Raw genomic sequence first — 19,014 nt, forward strand, 5'->3', positions numbered from 1 at the left:
CTTTCCCAACCGACTGGTTACTAGCAGAGACAAGACTAGGACATAGGGAACAGATTCCAGGTCACTTAGCACTGTTTCCTTAGTGAGCCAATCCATATTTTCTTGTCTGTTTTACATATATCTATGAATATATATATAATATAAAAATATAAATAAAATTTAAAGATATACATATAAATTAGATGAGTTGTTTTCAGGCAACCTTAACAAATTCCTTCTGTCTTAATAAAGAACCTAAGAGCTCCTGCAAACACTATTAACAAATAAATAGCTGGATGTGTTCAGCCACACAGAATATTAACATTAATACTCTGGTTATCAGAGTGAGTAAAACTGGGGAGACTGTCCCATTTTCAGAGCTCTGTCTTAATAAAGTTTATTTATGTTCGTAGTAATATACATCACACCAGCCATATGGGGGGATAACATATACCTGCATGAATGATTTCTGCCCTCAGGGGGTTTGGCTGAGGTGGGAAGAAGGATATCACGGAATGATGCCATGAAAATAGACATACATGAAATGCCTTAAACTCATTTTCAAGTAGACTAATTTCTCAAGGAGTCTTTAAAAAAAGATTTTATTTATTTATTTGAGAAAGGGACACACAGAGAAAGAAAGTGCATGAGCCAGGGGGGGTGTAGGGGCAGAGGGAGAAACAGGCTTCCCGCCGAACAGGGAGCCCAACGTGGGACTCCATCCCAGGACTTCGGGATCATGACCTGAACCGAAGGCAGATGTTCCAACGACGGAGCCGCCAGGCGCCCCTCAAAGGTCCTCGAATGAAGATGGAGGGCCGTGGGTGTTCCAGTACTCAGGTCCTTAGATGAAGAGCTACTCATTCCACCTGTTAGAAAGGTGTGTGGGATTCTGTGACCTCCTATTTCCACTGATAACCTTTCAAGGGCCAAAGACAGAAATTGAGGCCCATACAAGCAGGAAGAGAGATGAGAGAGCCGGGGCTGTCTGGGGCTCCCTACAGGAGGGGAGGGAGTTGTAAGCTTCACCATCCACACCATCTCTGGACTGGCTTGTGGGCTCCTGATGGAGCAGGAAGAGGTGAAGCTGGGTAGGGGACTGCCTCGGGCAAAGCATCCCTGTTGTGCTGGTTCCATTCTGTCTGCAGGGGCACTCACAGAGGAGGGCACTCCAGGAAAGGGAGAGCAAGAGGAGCCAGAGAAACTGCTGGAGGGCCCAACTGAGGAGGAAGGAGGCCTGAAACTGAGGAATGCAGACACCTGGCCCAAGGAGGAGCCGGTGTGGCGAGGGGATGGCTCCCAACTGCAGGCCAGCCCAGGCCAGGTGCCCTCCCGGCTTCTGTGGCACCACAGGCAGCTGAGCTGGCTTTCTGAGACCCATGGAGGGCGCCTTGTACAGGATAGGCATTCGAGGAATCACGTGTGTCACCTGACTGTGGGTACCCTAGTTTCTTGGGGCACTTCCATCTTCCATGGGAGTCCACAACCTCGTCAGCAGTGGGAACCCCCATGTTTGGCAGCTCATGAGCAGGTACAAGTGAGCAGGTAAGCAGTTCAGCAAACGCAGAGTGCATCTGTAGGGATGACAGACACAAAGACAAAGTGTCTCCTTATTTTTGTGGAAGAGGCGCTCAGTGTGCATTAGTAAAGGAGAGGCATCGTCTCTGTGCATGTGTTGATCTGGCACCGTTTGAGCGGCTGGGGGCCTGAGGACGGGGGTGGCCACTCCACCTGCTCCAGGAGGTTTCCAGCCACCAGAGTGAGGGCTGTGCACTGATTTATGGGAGTGTCCTCGAGCCGAGGCTGGAGAGCCTTATTCGGCATTGACTCACGGGTCTACTGGAGTCCCGGATGAGACTCCGGGAAGGCAAGTAGAGCTCCTGGAGCTTGTGAACACAGGGGTCCCTCTCCCCAGCCCAGGGCCACCAGGCTGCAGGAGACAGCAGAGGATGGGAGCTGCCAGGCTGAACTCACTGCTGCATTGGCCTTGCTGCACCCTCCCGGGTTCCAACCCCGCGTGAGGCCACCAGCTGCTAGGTGGGAGCCTCTACCTCATGAGTACTTGCAAACCCTCACACAGGTCACTACCCACACCTGTGCGGCTCTGCACCAGGCACTGACAGGGTGGCAGGACCAACAGTGCCTGTCCCTGGACGCAGCAAGCCACCAAATGAGTACCACACCCCACCCCAGATCCAACAAGAAGCCACTGATTCCAAGACCCACACTCCAGCCCTGGAGGTGCAGCTGGCAGGCCGACTCTGCCCAAAGCCCAGGTCCCCATGAAGACAACCTGACAGCTCTAATGCTCCGTGGGCAGTCCATGTCCCTTCACAGGGGCTAGCCTGCCACCCTGAAGGCCAGACCTACATCTGGCATCCACACGTCTACAATCACAGGACATGGGCAATTGAGGGGTTGTATAATGTCACATACTCACCACAATGGCATCACACAGAATACTTTCACTGCCATAAAAATCTCCTGTGCTCCACCTGTTCATCCCTCCCCCCAACCCAATTCCTAGCTATAACTCATCTTTTTACTGTCTCCATAGTTTTGTCTTTTCCAGAAGGTCATAGAGTTGGAATCATACAGTAGGCAGCCTTTTCAGATTGGCCTCTTTCACTGAGTGATATGCATTAAGTTTCCTCCATGTTTTTTCCATGGCTGGATAGCTCACTTCTTTTTAATGCTGGATAACAATCCGTGTCTGGATGCACCACAGTTTATTTATCCAGTCACCTACCAAAGGACATATTGGTTGCTTCCAACTTTCGGCAATTATGAATAAAGTCGCTATGAATATCTATGTGAAGGTTTTTGTGTGGATGTGAGTTTTCAAATCCTTTGAGTGAATATCGAGGATCATAATTGCTGGATTTCATGGTTAGAGGATGTTTAGTTTTGTAAGAAACCACCAACCATCTTCCAAAGTGGTTGCACCATTTTGCATCCCCACCAGCAGTAGATGAGAGCTTCTGTGGCTTCACATCCTCACCAGCATTGTCAGTGTTCTGGATTTTGGCCATTCTGATAGGTGCACGGTGGGTTCTCATTGGGGCTTTAATTTGCATTTCCCTGAGGACATGTGATGTTGAACATTTTTTCCTGTGTTTACTTGCCATCTGTATATCTTCTTTGGTGAGAAGTCTGTTCAGAGATTTTGCTTATATTTCAATTGGGTTGTTCATTTCATTATTGGTGAGTTTTCAAAGTTCTCTATACTTTTGGATAACAAGTCTTTTAACAGATGTGCTAAATCTTGAAAACATTTGAAAATATTTTCTCCCAGGCTTGCTTCTAATTCTCCTAACATTGCCTTTCACAGCAGAAGTTTTTCATTTTCATGAGCTGCAGTTTATCAATTTTTTTTTAATGGATTGTGTCTTTGGTGTTGAATCTAGACACTCTTCTCTTATATTCTAGGAGTTTTATGCATTTTACAGTTAGGATTGTAGTCCATTTTGAGTTAATTTTTAGGTAGGGGTGTAAGGCTTGTGTCTAGATTAATTTTTTTGCATGTAGATATATAGCCTCATTTGTTGAAACGATTATCTTTGCTCCATCATATTGTCTTTGCTCTTTCCTCAAAGATCAGATGATTTTATGAAGGTCTATCTCTGGACACTGTTCCATTCTGTTTCATTTATCTATTTACTTATTCCATTGCCAACACCACACTGTCTTTTTTCCCCCCACACTGTCTTGATTATAGCAGCTTTATAGTAATTTCTTGAAGTTGGGTAGTGTCAGTTCTCTTATACGGTTCTTCTCCTCCAGTGTTGTGTTGGCTCTTCTGGGTCTTTTGCCTCTCCATCTGGACTTTAGAATCAGTTTGTCAGTATCCACAAAATAACATGCTGGGATTTTAACTAGATCGTATTGAATCTATAGATCAAGTTGGGGAGAAATGACATCGACAATATTGAGTCTCCTTATCCATGAACATGAGCTATCTCTCCATCTAGTTAGTTCTACTTTTGTCTTCCATCAAAGTAGCTTTCCTCATATAAATCTTGTACATATTTTGTTAGATTTATATCTAAATATTTCATTTTGGAGGGATGCTAATGTAAATGGGAATATGCTTTTAATTTCAAATTCCATTTGTTTTCAATATTTTCCTTGACCTCAGCAGGAAAGATTTGAGTTTCTCACAATTAAGTAGTATTATTAGCTGTAGATTTTTTGTAGATTTCCTAGATCAGTGTGAGGAAATGCTCCTATATTCCTGATGTGTTGAGAATTTTTATTATGAATGAGCTTTAGATTCTGTCAGATGCTTTCTCTGCATCTATTGATATGATCACATGATTTTTCTTCTTTAACCCATTGATATGATGGATTGTGCTAATTGATTTTCAAATGTTGAGACTGCATCACTGAGATAAATCCACCTGGTTGTGGGTGTATAATTGTATGCATTGTTGGATTTGATTTACTAATATTATTCTGAGGATTTTTTTGTACCTGTGTTTATGAAAAATTGGTCTGTATTTTTTCTTGTAATGTCTTTGTCTGATTTTGATGATCATCTCTTTATTTTTAAAATGACCTGTCTCCTAAAAAAAGTCCAAATAAAAATGTGTATCATTTCTACTTTTTGTTTTTTTAAAAGAGCACTCAAAATATGCACTCTTTTAAACAACAAAACGACATTTGAAAATCTCTTTTAGTCTACCATCCAGTACTAACTTAAAATAGTTATTCACATTCACAATAAAACCAATCGAAGCCAAGGATGAATTATAATGTCTTATCAACAACAATATCTTCCATCCAAAAAGCATTTCATAGTTTTGCACATCTATTGTCTCATTTTATTCTCACAAGTGGGCTGGTATTGCTGTGATTTCCCCTTTAGATCAGGAACATCCCATGACTTCAGGGATGAATGCTTTCCTTGTGGTGAAATGAAGTTGAGTGTTCTAGCTCCTAACCCAGGTCTTTCTGCCAAAAATACAAACTTTCCCTTATGGACCTTTTATTTACCTCCCTTAATGCTAGTTTTTCCCAATGTATTCACTGAAGGCTTCCAACTGGAAGCTCAGGCCCAATCCAGCCAACAAAGCAAGAGGTATAGCTTTATTTTTTAAAGACTTATTTATTTATTTATTTATTTATTTATTTATTTATTTGAGACAGAGAGAGAGAGACAGAGACATAGGAAGAGGGAGAAGCAGGCTCCATGCAGGGAGCCTGATGTGGGACTCGATCCCAGGACCAGGATCACACCCTGAGCTAAAGGCAGACGCTCAACAACTGAGCCACCCAGGCATCCCAAGAGGAATAACTTCTTTTGCTCACCCTTTCCCACCTACCTAGTCAACACCAATCTATTAATCGTAGAAAATTCCCAGACACTAGCTGGGGTGGCCCGGCCAGGAACACTACGTATGCATGTTTCTCTCCTCGTTCTATCCATTTCATTCCAACACAGTGGCCTCAGGCTTCTGTGTAACCAGAAATGACACACTCCCTGCTCTTAACCATGACATAAGACCTAAAATTAAAGCCCAAGAATCTGTGTGCCTGGACATCTGGCAATACACGGAGGGCCTCAAATGGCCTAACTGTGTGTTCCCCTCCCCATTCTGCTCCCATGGACACAGTCCTCTTCCAAACAATGCTCCTCAGGCACCAAACACAGTGCCTCTTCATTCCCCAGGATTGGGATTCACGTCCCTGGAAGCTCACAGAATTATTCAAACAAGCCAATCATATCCCTCCCTCGGGAATCACCCTTCTGATACCACAGAGCTCCTCCCACAGCCCCAGCTGGCTCACTGTTCTTCTGCATGCAATCAAGGCTACTTTAACTCTTTACACATTCCATCCCATTCTGCCCCATTGCTTATAAATGTACAAGCTATTTAGAGTAACATGGGTACCAAACATTAACTACCCAGATGAGTGTAGGATATTTCTCATCCCAGTGCCATTGGATCACTAGGAAGTCCTCCACTTTGGGGCATTACCTCTCACAAACTATCTCAGTGCCTTCAGTTTTTATTTTAACGTCTTAATGTTTTCAGAAACTATTTTGCGGTGATTTTAAATTTTGCATTATTTGTAACAGGAGACACTTGTATATTGATATTGTCCCCATTCCCTTGTATATTGATATTGTCCCCATTCCTTTGATGGAAGAACTGAGGGCATGTCAAAATCTAAATTGAGATTAAAATTCCAAAGTTTTAGATCCCATGATTCTGCCCTGGTCATCACACTTCGCATACCTGGATTTCCTTCCAGAAAGAGCTGAATGACAGGTAGCCATCTGGGATCTTCAGCTGAAGGAATCTATCCATATCCCATACTTGGTGCTGTGAAATGTAAGCCAATCTATATACCAGCTATTATGACAGGAAGCAAAATTAAAACTTCTGTGGTGTGTCCTATATTCTTATCCAGATAACACATCACTTACCATTCTTGGAGGAGATTGAGTTTAACCCAGGAGGTGACGGGAGAGACTGAACATCAGGGTCATTCAAGGACATTTGTTCCCAGACAGATGAAGCCTTCCTTGCCTTAAAAGAGGATGAAAGCTAATAGTGAAAAAAATAGTTCTATTGATGTTTTATCTTGAAAACAAGTGAAACCTAACTATATAAATAAAGTCATTTTAATTTATTTTACACAATATATAAGTTATAATTACAAGTTATGTAATAATCCTTAGACTCAACAATAAATGCTTCTGGTGTTACTGGATTTTTTTCTTTTCTGGAACAATTTTCCCAAGAAGATAGAGCAGGATCAGGTGTCTTTCAACTTTCCACACTATCCTGCAAAGAGTTGTTTTTGCAAAACTGATGGAGGCCTGCCTCATCCCTCCTTAATCACTGGATGTGTCTTGGTGCTACTGTGCCCTATTCCTTAGTGAAGACTTTTCTGTAATTCGTGTTGCAGTAAGAGGTGTATCAGTGGCCATGAGAACATCTGTGACAGGTCTTGGATGTCACTGCCATTGACTTATGAGATCCCAGATTGCCTTCAAGGTTCCCCATCCTCTCTGACACTGACTTATGCAGAGCTCCGGCCTCGATCCTCACACAGGTGCGGCCTCTTCTCCCCTGGACAGCTGTACCTGGGGTACAGACCCTGTGCCCAGCCACCATCAGGTGTTGCAAAGCCCCTACAGGTGCACCAGGCTCAGAGCAACAACCCTGAAAGTTGTTCTAGCTTGAATTATGTCCCCCCAAAAGCTGTTGAAGTCCTGGCTCCAGTCCCTATGAATGGACCTTACTTGGAAGTAGTTCCTGCACGTGATCCACTTAAGGTGAGGTCATTAGGGTGGACTCTGACCCAGTGAGACTGTGTCCTCACCACAAGGGGAGATTTGGACATGTGGACAGAGACAGACATGTGGGGGGAAGACCACGTGAAGATGAAGCCAGAGATGGGAGTGGGGCGCCCACAAGCCAAAGAGCACTGTAGACTGGAGGAGGCCCTGGGACATCCTCTCCCTCCTGGCCTTGGAATGAACCAGCTCTGCAGACACCTTGACCTTGGGCTTCCAGCTCCAGAGCCATGAGCCAGGAGATTCTTGCAGTTTGAGCTGCTGTCTGTGGTGCTTTGTGACAGCCACCCCAGGAAACGCCTGCACAAGTGGAGGCCAGTGGCTGGGCTCTCAGTCCCCGGGGATCATTGGGTCTCTGTGGAGGGAGGATGCGCTGTCTTGTCCCCCTTGGGTTGGCAGTACCCAGGACCCCACTGAGCAACAAGCCACCGAAGAGACAAACAAGAGTCATAGAGGCAAGGAGAGGGTGGTTGTTTCAGAGAATGGAGAGAGGAGGGTCCCCTGGAGCTTGTGGCCAAGCAGAAAGCCAGGGAAGGGCCAAGAAGTCTCCTGAGTGGGGGTCCCCAGGGACACAGGGAAATGGACACTGGTTCCTCTCAACAGCTTGTTAGAGGCAGGGCCAGTCTGCAAGGCATCACTTCGGCCTGCTGTGAATCTGCCTTTGCTCAGGCTCCCCTGGTCAGACCTAGGAGCAGTGGACCTCTGTGCTACATCAGCTTGAACCTGGGTGACCAATTACAGGCAGGCCTACACTTAAACATTCTCGAGCCGGTGGCCATTTCAGCTACTCCTCCAACCCCGCCAAGGAGAAAGAACATTCTCCTGGCTTCTTTGCTGGTGTTTAGAAACCATAGATGTCACAAACCACCTGCCCCGTCCTCCCCGAGAGGCAGGGAGCCAAGGAATGTGAGGGCACACGGGCACAGTGCTTGTTCAGAAATCCGTCTGCACCTGCAAGAGAACAACAGATTTTTCTTCTGGCATTTTCACATAGACATTCTTCAAGACACACAGAGCAACGAGCCCAGCCAGTCCTTCTGGACGCTTCCACCTGCCTGCTTATGCAGGTCTGCCACAAAGTAAAATTCCAGTTGAGTGTTTTCTCGTAGTTTCTTTACCCCCAAGGCTTCATTTATACAAATATCAACATGACATTTAAAAAGTCTCCATCTCGCATCATTCCCAGTGAGTTCTGTGCTGTTCAAATCTGGGTGCATGTTTGTAGAGGGTTCCTGTGACAATATACAAGGCCCTCGCAGAGCCTGAGCGTTTTTTCGGGGCTTTGGAATGAATCCTTCTATAGGATCCATTTTAAACCATAAGCCTGGTTTCGCGGCGCAAGCCAACATCTGGAACAACGGAAGACGATTGGATAACATTGTGAAATATAAAATATGAAACTTATTAACTTTTTCCTGTGTTAAAAATATTCTTAAATAATGGAAGCAATCTGATAGCACATTGAAAAAAAAAAACTTAACTGCTCAGAAAATCCAGAAAGAAGAAGAATTCAGTCATTTTAGGGTTTATTTCATTTCTTTTTGCTTGAGTTGCACTTTTTCCAATTTTAGAACATCATTACCTTTGCAAAAATGGATTTTGCTTTAAAAGCATTCTCACACATTTGCCTTTTTGTAGGTACTAACATCACATTGAGGCACAAAAACAACAAGCCACATACATCACTGAGGTAATGAACAAAACAATCCAGCGGTGAGAGGGTTCCTTATCATCCTGGTCCTGCTCAGATGCAACTGCACAGAGGGAGGGCAGGGTTTTGCAGTCTTCTGATGGTCTACATGTGTGAGCGCCACGTGCATGTGCAAAGTAGCTCTCACTCAAATTGCTCCAGCAGCCAAGGAGCACAAGGAAATCTTAACCAGGGCTATGACACTCCCCAAGGGTCCATTTGACCCTCGTGGGGGTGAGGGGGCTAAAAAGTGGGCAGCAAGAAGCAAATGACCTGAACAGATCCGCCTTGGGATTGGCCACCCGCCTCTCCTTCTACTACCTGAAACCCGAGCGCCAGCCATAAATATCCTCAAGTCAAGTTCAAAGTATAAAACATCTCAGCAATGTTGCCTGCACACAGTTTTCCCCCCAAGAAAGATACTCTCTCCTAGAAAGTATGGAAAGACAAAGAGGCAAAGTGACACACACACAAATGGGCTGCAAACATGCGTTCTTTAATTAAACTATAAGAGATTGAATAAATCTTTAGCACAGAAACACAGAAAGCCTGTCTCTTCAGCAAACACAGTGAATCAGCAAATAGTTTTTTCTAGCCTTCAAGTTTAGTAAAATCGACCTCTCGCTCTAGCTAAAGCATATCTTTGGCTTCCTAACGTTGCAAAAGCCTTAGCGAATTTATGAGGCAATATTCCAGCCATTGGAAGGCCAACGCCTCCCTGACGTCTGACATCTCAGAGAGCCAAGTGAGAAGCCCATGCAAACGTGTCGCTCTGAGTAGCAGAAAATATCAAGATCACAGACCCAGTGCTGGCTGGGGGCCAGACACCCTGCAGATCCTGTTAGGAGGCTGCCCCTCAATAGCTTCCCCCACTCCCGACGGGACCCTTGCCAAATAGGTACGAAGGTGTCCATTTCATGGATGCAGAAATGGAGGCTCAGGGAAGCAGAATAATTTTCCTAAGATAACAGAGAAAGGAAGAGGCACTGATAAAATTCTAGCCCAAGTCTCTCTACATTCTGCTACGCCCGTAACAGTCTTCTCTAAAATGGTGAGTAACAACATATTAATGACAAACTGCTTTTTCATTATTTGAGAAATAAATTGCTACAATTATTTCCACCTTTAAGAAAGAATTAAGGACAAAAGACACAAATGCCTGCTCATCTTGGCCTGGCTCACACGGAATGGCAGGTGGGCTGGCTGGACGCGCCCAGAGGTGGGTCATGACGGTTGCATTATTGAGGTCACCCACACGGGCGCTTCGCAGAGATTGTGCCACACGTTTTAGCACTGGTCGTTATAAGTGTCCATTCACGTTCAGACAGCGAGTGTGAGTCGTTTTCTCATTTTGCGAAGGAAGAAACTGCAGTTCGGACACGTTAAATGCTTCACCTGAGATCACGCGGTTGGAATCTGAGCCTCATTCACCGAATGCGAGATTCCACAATCTTGAAAGAGAATTAACCTCCAGGAGGCATCTCCTCAGTTATTCCCATTCTGAAAGGTTACTCATAAATTCCCGTTTCCTAAAAGATTTTTGGAAAATATTCTGGGGAAGGTATTCATGCGGTGCATTAGCTCCATAAAGTAATGATTTTTCCCTGGTTATTTACCACTTACAACGGAAGCGTTCACATGAGCGACGGCCTCAGCTGGGGGCACGAGGCAGGTGGCGCTCTGGGGGCGCTCCGCCGCTGTCACCCCTGGGTGGGCTTCCCACTGACATACCAGGATGACTGACCTGCTCCTGCCAAATAAAGTGGGTTCGGGTAAGACTCCAGTTGCACCCCTCACACCAGCTGACTGAGGCGCGTGTGCCCGGCCGGGTGCGGAGCGAGGCGGCATCGCTTCTGGTTGCGCCTACCAGGTCCCGGGGCCTTCCTGACTCTGCAGCACCCGGTTTCGGGTTGGCGCTGCCCATCTCTCCCCGTGGGACTGGATCGGAACCAGATGCTCCGCAGAGCTTGGCTCTGGGGGCGGGCGCCCGCTTTTCCAGGTGGCGGGTGGGAGCGGGTGCCCAACGGGGGAATGATGAGCACACAGCGGGCCGTGGGTGAGGGCCACAACGTCTCCGTCTGCTCGGACGGCCAGACACCCCGGGGTGGGCCGCCTGAGAAACAGACTCGACTTCTCACAGCGCCGGAGGCTGCAAGTCCAAGATAGGATGCTGCGGATCTGGTTTCTGCCCAAGCGTCTCCCCTCTGCCTGAAGACACCACCTTCCCGCTGTGCCCTCGCCTGCAGCGCGTGAGTAGCCAGGAAAGAGCCGGCTCTGGTATGACCTCCTCGTCCTAGGGGACGTCAGTCTGGCTGGGTTGCAGCCCCACCCCAAACCGCAAGATCGGGTGGATCACCTCCCACATCCAAACACAGTCCCGCTGCAGGGCGGGGCTTTAGCGCAGGGCTTTGGGGAGACACAGACATTCAGGCCCAGGCACCGAGAACTCCCACTGCCCCAAACTCGGTGTGTGGGAAGCAGGCCACAGACGTCAGGCGGGCTCTGGCCCCGGGAAGGGCAGGGGCAGGGAAGGTAGGTTCCCAAACCAGGCCTCTTCCAGAAAGACTCCACCCCAAAGGGGCAGAGGCTATCCCCATAGGCTGCTGGGGGATGGGGGGCCGTGGTCTTCCAGGGTTTGTCCCTGCAGATCCCACTGTGGCCCTGTTCAGACTGACCAAGCCCTCCCCCGCCAGCGAGACTTGGGGCCCCCCACCAGCGCATCAGCCAGGACTGCACACGGTCACGGTCCCACGAGCCCAGAATTCCTCCAGGGACACAGAAGGGAACCAGACTGACACGCCCATGTGTCATTCTATCCCAGACAGAGGTGGTGCCAGTCCGCAAGGGGCCACCCCTTCTCCACGATGCTCACACTTGCCATCCACTGTCCTACCCAGCAGGTGTCTGGGAAGGTGGTAGGAGTGAGCGTCGTGTAGTCTGGAAGGGAAAGTCCAGGGACAGTTGGAGCAGAGCCCAGCCCTTTGCTCACTGGACGCTCTTCCTCCCCAAGCCCCGGCCCCACGACCACCAAGACAGAGGGGACCCCGGGCCGCCCTCCCTGCACGCCTGCCCCAGGCCGGGGAGAGCAGTTACGGTGACCAACGTGGAAGGACAGTGCAGAGGTGTCAAAACACCATCTGTCACACACACACACACAAACGTGACTGAGGACGTAGCTCGCTTTCCCACTCGACTCCGCCATGGGTTCTGAGCGCGGTAGCCGATTGTCTGCTCGCCAAGGCCTGGCACCACCGCCCTGGGCTGGGCCTCCCTCCGCCCCAGTGCTGCTTGTCCTCTAGGGCAGGACCGGCAGGTGTGGGCACGTGGGACACAAAACACACAGGAGACACACACACACAAAGAGGGAGCCAAGCATATGTGAGCAACAACTTTATCGGTGAAAATAAATCACCGTCTCCCTGGTCCTCCACTCATTTGAAAGAAACTGTTGTCAGAAGCTACAAGAATTTGAGGGCACGTGGGTGGCTCGGTCAATAAAGCGTGTGACTCTTGATTTCAGCTCAAGTCATGATCTCAGGGTCGCCAGATTGAGCCGCACAGGAGGCTCTTCCCTTGACGGGGAGCCCCTCCCTCGCCATCTGCCCCTCCCTCCTTGTGCTCTCTCTCTTAAATAAATCAATCAATCTTAAAAAAAAAGAATCTATTAGAATTTTTAAATCATCTTTCTTTTCAATTTCACCTCTGACTCTCTAATTCCTTTTTACTTTAAGACAGGCACTTCAAGCACTAACTCAACTGATGGTTATGCAGAGATGACCATTGCTAAGAACCTTCTAGAAATTTCCACACACACATGCACACACACTTCTCAGCAGACCATACTATCAAATCAATGCTAATTGTAAAAAGTGAACAAATTAGCAAATTTCAAGGGTTTAGGGCAGCACTTGGGGCATGGTGGGTGCTTGATAAAAGTCATTGTTGCTGTTACATTGTTAGTTTTATTACTCTTTCATTGTTTACACATCATCAATAATAGGGAAGAGTTACTCATTCCCTTCTGGATCTGTCGCTGACCTGTGTTCATTTTCATCCACTCCTATACTTGAAAACACAGGCAACAGCCACAGCACCGTCTCATACGTTCCCACGTTCTCTCACTTCCTGATTGACTCGGTTAACGACTTCCATGCCCACGACATGTGCCCTGAGCAGCCACAGACTGTGCAGGCCGGGAGGGATGACCCACAGGCCAGGGGAGATGACCCACGGGCCAGCGTGTGCACAAGTGCTGGGGTGTGCACAGGTGTTGGGGTGCGCACAGGTGCTGGGGTGCATACAGGTGCCAGTACACACACAGGGGCCTGTACACACACAGGGCCAGTACGCATGCAGGGGCTGGTGTGCACACAAGGGCCAGCATGCACAGAGGTGCTGGCATGGACGCAGGGGCTGGCATGCACACAGGTGCCAGTATACACAGGTGCCAACGTGCACGCAGGTGCCAGGGTGCACACAGGTGCTGGTGTGTGCACATGTGCCAGCATACACACAGGGGCCGGTGTGCACACAGGTGCGGGGACCAGAGGGCATCTGGACTGCTGACAGGTGGGGTTAGGACCCCGGGTGGGGGCTAAGCAGAAGGCAGGACCTGGGGAAGCAGCTGAGTGTTCACTAACCCCAGCAATAGGAGGCAACATGACAACCCAGCCAATGCCACTGCTGCCACCAGCCCCAGACATCAGCTTGCAGATCAGCTGGTGCAAAGAATCAAAGAGAATCCCTCTGTGGCATCTATCTGTTGTCCTCATGGGACATTTGACAGCAGGTGCTCCCTCCCTCCCTTGTCACAAGAAGACTTGGAGGCCCTGCGGAGGCCTGGCCACGACCAGCGGGCAGACCAGAGCCACAGCCTGGAGGGAGCCTCCGCCTGAGACCAGTACAGGGATAAACAGAGGCTGAATTCATAGTTCGGGATCTTGAGAATGATACTGAGCTATTTCTTGTCATTGGGAAATGAGTTGATACACCAGCTCTGGATCAGGGCAGGATTTGTATGGAAGGATTTTTATGGGAAACAAAACTACTGGGGGTCAGAGGTACTGGGAAGGGACTCTTGACTCAAAGGGTTCCTTTGGGGTGATGGACATAGTCTAAATGGTTAGTGGCATGGTCACAAAACTCTGCAAATAGACAAACCCCACTTTCAGTAGGTGAACTGTAAGGTGTGTGAACTACGTGTCGGTGGCTGACAGAACCAGTGGAGAGCATATGGATTGTGAGAGGCAGTTAGGGTCCACCCCAAAATGCCCCATGTGGAAGCCCAAGGAGAAGACAATCTTTCTTGAGTGATGGCCTGGAAGACCACGTCTCTGGAGCCGCCCCCAGCCCTGATAGAGGGGAGGTCCACCTGCATTTTCAGTCTTACCTAGGGCGCGCTGGCCCTGCCTGTCCTGTCCTCATCATGTGAACCAGTACATGCCCTCCTCACTTTTGTAAGCCTTAAGTTAGTTTGAATTGAGTTTCTGTCACTTGTGACCAAAAAATCCCATCAAATGCGGTATTATGATGTCACAAAACTTTTTCCAAAGCCCATTTAGCACAGATTTTGTGGTTTCTCATTTATCTTAATTTCTGACTTCAAAATTTTAGAATACCAAGTTCCCATTAAACAGGGAAACTACCTTCAGAGTTTATTATTTTCCTATATTTGATGATACTATTGTAATTGAGAGCTGTAGTGAAGAATTAAAAAAAACACAAACAATAAAAACATGACATAATAAAGAGGATAAATAACAAGATAGAAAGAGCTGAAGAATGAATTAATGAGTGAAAATATAAGATTGAGACATTTTCCCAGAAGGCTACAAGAGAGGCTGGAGAGATCGGAAATATGAAAGAAAAGAGTAGGGAAATGAAAGTAAAAATACCAATATCTGGGCAATAGAAATTCCAGGAGGGGGGATTGATAAAACCAGAGTGGAACAAACATTTGGAAAAACAATGCAGGCATATTTTCCAGAAAGAAAAAGTTCATAGAACTTTTTAAAAAGATGGAGAGGATAAGGAAAACTGCTAATGTAGATATAATATAGTGAAATTTCAGACGACCAAATACAAAAGGAATATTCTAAAAGCTTCCACAAGTAATGAGCAGTTCACCTACAAAGAACAGGGCCCAGATTGCCTTCCCACTTCTCAGCAGCAGTGCTGACTGCAGAAGAACAACGGAGTGATGTTTTTAAATAATGAAAGGAAAATAGATTTGAACCTAGAATATTATTTCTAGAAAAGCTGTCATTCAAATTTGAAGGCATAAGAGAAGCAATCCCCCGAATAGGTCTCTGGTAGTGTGCCACAGGGAGACCCACTTCTTGTGAGAAAACACTTGGGGGAAAATACTAAAAATAAGAGAACTCAAGCCCTAGAGAATTGTGACAAAGAGGGCATTTTGGAGACATTTATTCTGTGAGAGAACCGGAAATCCAGCCTGTAGGCGGTGTCAAAATCAAAGGTGCAGGAGGAGAGCACCAAGAGATGTGGAAGTGCAGTGACTTACTTCCTTGTGAGGAAAACAACGCAGATATTGATGAGCTTACATCAGGAAGGATCGATACACATGAGAACTTGCCTGCAGATAAAGGCAACTGTAGACGCAAAAATGCCGAAGCTTTAAGCCAGCAGAATAAAACTGGGCTCATATACCAGGAAGCAGAAACAAAAATGAAAAGGAGGAAATAAGAGGTTCAGCAAATTAAAAATATGAGATATCAGAAGTGAGCTTTTTCCTGTGAGTAATTATGATAAAAGCAAATAGGTTAAATCCACCAACTAAAAGACAGATCTGAGGTTAAAAGGAAGAACATACAAGAAAAACACTGAGGACAAAAAGACAAAGAAATGAACATAGAAGAGTTAAAATCTCATAGTAAGTAAATATGAACCTAAAGGTAGTTGTGTAGTTATCTAAATATCTGACAAAATAGACTACAAGGCCAAGAAAACAGTGAGAGCCAAAGGATGACATCACCTGCTGGTCAAAGACCAGAGACCCAGAGTTACATCCATGGTAAACGTGAATATGGCCCCAACGCGTGCAAACCACAAGTGACGGGACCTCAGGGAGCGGTACCTAAGTCCATGATTATCGATGAGACTTTATTTAGCACACGTATTTCAAAAATGGACAGAACAAAAAGATAAAATCTCAGCACAGCTGACAAAGACCCAAACAATGTCCTCAATCAGCTTGAGCCGTTACATTAAAAAAAGAACTGTATTCCAAAGGAAGCACACACCACATCCGTGAAACATTTACAGAGATAGGCCGAACATGGATCGATGCCACTCAGATTCTGTTCCACAACAACATTGGGATAAAAAATAGAAATTACAGCAGTGCCTGGGAGGCTCTGTCGCTTAAGTGTCCGACTTTTAGCTCAGATCACGATCTTAGGGTCGTGAGATTGAGTCCTGCACTGGGCTCCATGCCGGGGTGGAGTCAGCTTAAGATTCTTTCTCCTTCTCCCTCTGCCCCTCCCCTTCTCTCTTTCTCTCTCTCTCTGTGTCTCTCTCAAAAAAAAATAAATAAATAAGTGTTCCATTCAATTGCTTTAGTATGTTTGCAGAGTTACACAATAGTTACCGTAGTCTGGTTGTAGAGCACTTGTAGCTCCCCAGAAGAAGCCATCAGCAGTCACCATTTGCCTCTCCAACCTCACCTCCCCACCTGAGCCCTAAACAAACAGTAATCTACTTTACTTCTCTTTTGATTTGCCTTTTTTGGACATTGCATGTAAATGGTTTTATACACTGTAGTCCTCCGTGACTGGCTTCCTTCACTTTGCATAGTGTATTCAAGAATTGTCTACATTGAAGCATATGTCAGCAATTCATTATTTTATTGCTGTCAAATAACATTTGATCATATGGATGTACCACATTTTGTTTATCCATTCATTAGCTGATGTAAATTGGATTGTTTTCACTTTGGGGCCATCATGAACAATGCTGCTATGCATGTTTGTGGACAAGTTTTTGTATAGACGTATGTTTCATTTCACTTGGATATACCCTTACAAGTACAATTGTTGGGCCATATGAAAACCCTATATTTAACATTATTAGAAACTAACAAGCTGTTTTTCAAAGTGCTTGCACCATTTTATATTCCCACTGGCAATGAATGTGTGTTCTAGTTTCTCCACATTCCCATCAACACCTGAGATTGTCTGTCTTTTTAATCACAGCCATTTGGTGGGATGTTAAGTGCTATTTCATTACGATTTTTATTTGCATTTCTCTGGGGACTAATAATGTTCTGCTTCTTTTCATATGTGTACTGCTCATTTATATGTCTTCTTTGCAGAAATGTCTATTCAAATCCTTTGCTCATTTTTAAATTATTTGTTTTTTTTTATTTTTTGCATTGTAAGTGTTCTTACGTATTTTTGATGCAATCCTCTTCTCATTTATATAATTTACTAATATTTTCTTCCAGCCTATGTGTTGTCTTTCACTGTCTTGACAATATCCTTATAAAAGCTTATAATACTGTTGACATCCAATTTGTAAGTCTCTCTTTGATCACTTATGATTTTTCTGTGTGGTGTGAAATAGGGATCTAATTTTATTCTTTTGCATGTGGGTAGCCAAATGAGCCAGCACCACTTGTTGAAAAGATGACTCTTCCCCATTGAAGTGCCTTAACATTTGAATAAAAAATCAATGGACCATAAATATTGGATTTTATTTTTTAAATTCAGTTCTGTTCCATTCACTTAATAGCAGTACCATACTGTTTTAATTACCGTAGGTTTGTAGTAAGTTTTAAAGCCAGAGAACTTGAATCCACTGACTTTATTCTTTACCAAGATTGTTTCTGTGATTTTGAGTCCCTTCCATTTCCATTTGAACTTTAAGTTAAGCTTGTTAATTTCTGCAAAAAGTCAGGTAGAATTTCACAGTGATTGCATTGAACTGTACATAAATGTAGAGAATATTTCCATTTTAACATCAAATATTCCTCTTCATGGACACAGAATATCCTTCCATTTATTCTGGTCTTTGATTTTTTTTCAGCAACATTTTGTAGTTTTCAGTGCACATTTTGTAGTAATGTACACCTCCACTGTTAAATCCATTCTTATTTCATCCTTATTGATGCTACTGTAAGTGGAATTTTTAATTTCACCTTCAGATTGCTTATTTTCTGTATATAGAAATACAACTGTTTTTTAAATTGATTTTATATCCTATAATATAACCTTGCTGAACTTGTTTATTAATTCTAATGCATTTTTAGTGGTGTGGCAAACTTTTAAGAAATAGTTATGTCTTCCTACACAATTCTTTAAAATAGAATACCGTGATGAATAAAAAGTTACCCAGCTCATTTTTATGAAGCTTATATCATTTGATTCCAAAATCAAATAAAGATAATATAAGAAAAGAAAATACAGTTTTAAAAAATCCTAAATAAAATATTAATCAAAAGATTCCAACATTATATTTAAACAATCATAAACTATGACCAAGAAAGGTTCAGAAAAGTAATTAATGCCTTTCTTCCACTAATTGTTTAAAAGGGAAAGTTATATGATTATCTCACCAAGTCAATGATGCAAGAAGGTATTTGATGACTTACCTGGGAGGCTCAGCTGGTTGAAGAACTGCCTTTGGCTCAGGTCATGATCCCAGGAGCCCATGTCAGGCTCCCTGCTTGGCATGGAGTCTGCTTCTCCCTCTTCCCTGCCTATACTCCTTGCTCTCTCTCTCTCTCTCTCTCTCTGTCAAATAAATACAATCTTTAAAAAAAGAAACAACTTTAAATGCATTCTTTAAGTTTGGGGGAAAAACAAGAATACCACTATCATATGTCTATTTTAACACAGTAGTAGCAGCCCTAGCCAATGGTATAAGGAAAGAAAATTAAAAGAAGTTAAATTAGAAGGAAAGAGATTAGACCTCATTATTTGCATTTGCTATGATCATTTATCTAAAAATAAAAAATACAATAGATACTAAAATAAGTTAGAAGCTTTAGGGATGCCTGGGTGGCTCAGTGGTTGAG

At 45.0% G+C, this 19,014-nt stretch overlaps 1 long non-coding RNA gene across 1 annotated transcript; it reads right to left on the reverse strand.

Moving 5' to 3' along the window:
* Window positions 1–600: 600 nt before the first annotated feature.
* Window positions 601–14,441, reverse strand: LOC144322723 (uncharacterized). Its single transcript, XR_013388379.1, has 3 exons — window positions 14,368–14,441; window positions 1,409–1,553; window positions 601–848 (listed from the first exon to the last, which is right to left on the reverse strand). It is a non-coding gene; the product is annotated as an uncharacterized LOC144322723 (long non-coding RNA).
* Between the last annotated feature and the right edge of the window lie 4,573 nt (window positions 14,442–19,014).

This window comes from Canis aureus, chromosome 1, assembly GCF_053574225.1.
Source record: "Canis aureus isolate CA01 chromosome 1, VMU_Caureus_v.1.0, whole genome shotgun sequence".
Lineage (NCBI taxonomy): Eukaryota > Metazoa > Chordata > Mammalia > Carnivora > Canidae > Canis > Canis aureus.